The following is a 3,316-nucleotide window of genomic DNA, read 5'->3' on the forward strand; positions in this document are numbered from 1 at the left end:
AACACAATATATACACTTCTGTTGTATAAAGCTAGAGAAAATTGTATTTCACTGCAATTGTATAATTCGTTGGCCTTTTTCTCTGCAATATTTGTATAAAATTTGAATTTGTCTACAATTGAATTGAAGTAAAATGTTTGTAAATTGTATAATTAAGTGTATAACACGAAGATTTATGTTTTTGCATGTGTATATACAATTTTCTCTCGCTTTAAATAAAACAGAAACAGAATTATACACTTCTGTGTATAAAGCGAGAGAGGCGAGCAGAGGGAGAGTGGTGAGCGAGAATGGGAGAGTGGCAAGCGAGATTTTTGGAAGAGAGACGCCTGGCAAACTTTGGCTAACGTTTTCTATGGAGCACAATTAAATCAAACCCTAGCTATTCCATTTATTTTATGTTATTAGTTTGCTATTATATACAATTTTCCCTAAATTTAACTCAATGTGTCCCTAAAAAGTTATCATCTGAATTGTAATGTAGTACAAAGTAAAAATATTTGATTTGGATTTTATGGTCAGCCAATAGCTACAAAAAGAACTGCATCCTTTAAATATATTAAGAGTTATACGTTTTATTTGAAATAAAAATTCACACGGTCAATCAACTTAAGATTCCTTAATATTCAATGAACAATTTGAAGAGTACTAATATCAGAAATAATATTGTTTCTTCCTATTAGTAAGGATACAAAAATGAACCAAAACATTTATCCTCTGAATGAGCAAATATATAGTGGTCTATCCATGTGGGTTAGTGATATAATGGTGAGACTGTTTCACCCTTAATTAAAGGTTTCGAATTTGATCTCTCGGTATGGAGAAAATCCAGTTGAAAATGCTATTCAACAAAAAGTCTTTCTGTGCGAGATTCGAATTTAGTATGAGCTATATAGTAGTGTCATTAGTATATCCTAAAAATATTTTCAAGATTGGTAATAATGGAAATGTTGTATCTAAGGAAAAATATATGGTCTTCAGTGTTACAAAGGCTGTATTGAGTAACTTCTTAACAAAATTTTAGTTGTGTCCAACTTTTTTCATTTTTTGGAAAAGTTACTAAATTTTTGTCAATCGAATAAAATTTTATTTTATGATATTTATATGAATTTCCCCTTTTAGCCATCTATCGAGCACTATGATGGATTGTGGATCGACCAAGATGAGGATAAACTAAACTTCTCCCAAATATAATGTTAATGTAATAGAAATGACTGAGTCGTTTATATACTTTTTAAGTTATAAGATTATACTATAAACGCCTTTGAATGGTCAGCTCGGTAATACTTATTCGCACCAAATGTATTTTCTAAATTATTTAAATTTATTACAGTTAAGCGAATTAATGAGGTAAAGATATATACTAATTAATCAATAATTAAAAAGAAAATTGTATATAATGACAAATTAATGAATTAAATTAAATGTTATAACCACATTTTAATTTAATTGTATTGTGTATCAAACTGTTTGTCAGTCACCTCTTTCCCTCAAACTCTCGCTCGCTCCCTCTCACCTTTTATGCATTTGTGTTTGTATAAAGCAAGGAAAAAAATTGTATATATACATATATTTTCGTTCCCCTCTCTCCCTCACCCAGATCTCGCTGGCCACTCACCCAGATCTCGCTCGCCACCCTTGCCTCTGTCGCTTATACAAACAGAAACGAAATGTATAAATTGTGTTTTTGTTTGTATAAAACGAGAGAAATTGTATATATACATGCAAATATATCTTCGTCCTATACACTTATAATTATACAATATAACTATTCTCCTGCCCAATTTTCTTTTGTCTTTCTCTCTTTCTCGTTTTATACATACATAAATTATACAATTGATTTGTATACAACTGCTTCTTTTTGTATATGTATAGCGAATTATACAACTGATTTCTTTGTATATGTATAGCGAAATAATACATATTTATGTTTCCTATGGAGCGCAATTATGCAAACTTTGCTATAGCATACAAAAATAAATTTTGAATTTGCTATGTGTGAAAGTTGCTCATATAATTAAAAGCCGAGAGTTCATATACAACCATAATCAGTAGTCATAATGGTCGTCGATATACACTTAGCCACAATTATTGTATAATATATACAGAATAATTGTATATTATATACATTATATACTGGCTAAATTTTCCAACAGAATAAAATTATTTCTCAAAATTCTATCAATAGAATATATCATTTGCCACCAAATTTTGAGCCATGTGGGATGACAACATGTCATCAGGCCATTTGAGTATCTCTTGACACAACTTTTGCTCACATGAAAGGCTTGTATAAAAAAGGCCTATATACAAATTATAATTTTTCTCTATGGAAGACCTTTGATTATTAGAGGATCATTTATTTATTTGTAACTAATAGAACAAGTAAACAATTCAAGTTCTCTCCTATATGAAACCTTCTTTAACAATTCTCTTATATTTAATTTTTCTATCAATATCCCATTCCCCAGATCGGTTTAATATAGCTAAGAATCATAAGTAAATTATTCAAAAACGTAAGTAAGATGTCAAAAGGTTGTGTTATATTTTGATCTTTGTCTTCTTGTTACTCCACTTATTGATATGGGCCTAGCGGGTGGGCTAAAACAGAATAGCCCATTTGCTCTTGTAATTTAGTTGCGATTCACATTTCCAATTAGTTCATGATATCATAGATAAAAAAACATAAATAACGTTTCGAATGTATGAATACTTCTTTATAGATTAATTAACTGTACTGATCGTATTTTTCAATTTGGAATAAAAAGAGGAATAATGCTTATCTGAGTACTCCTAATATTGAAAAGTCTGTAATATTTTAAAAAATAAGATCAAAAGAAGATAAAAAAGTGACAAATTGATTTGACTTTTATTGTTCTATTTGAACAAGTATTATTTTTAATTAATAATGAGAACAAGTGTAAGAATTTTTAAACATTTCTTTAATCATCTTTTTTCATTCGCACAAATATTCAATCTGATCTAGTAAAGATTTATTAAATTATGAATATAATATTAGGGGAGAGTGTTGGTATTTGACAGACAACCGCCCATTTGTGTTTATTTAATTAGTCAAATAAACAATAATTACCTAGTGAAGATTTTCATTTTCTAGAAGATAAGTAATAATCAAGATTCAAGAGCCATCTTATTACTCATGAGATTATTGACATTTTATGTTAAACATATTCTAATATTCACTAATCAAATATTTACTGCTTGCTTTAATTAATTACTTCAATATAGTTAAAGATTGTCAAGTGGTACGTGTGGAAATTAATTAAAGGCAAATCAGGTATAGAAACAGTTGCCTTCC

This window comes from Solanum pennellii, chromosome 4, assembly GCF_001406875.1.
Source record: "Solanum pennellii chromosome 4, SPENNV200".
NCBI classification, from domain to species: domain Eukaryota; kingdom Viridiplantae; phylum Streptophyta; class Magnoliopsida; order Solanales; family Solanaceae; genus Solanum; species Solanum pennellii.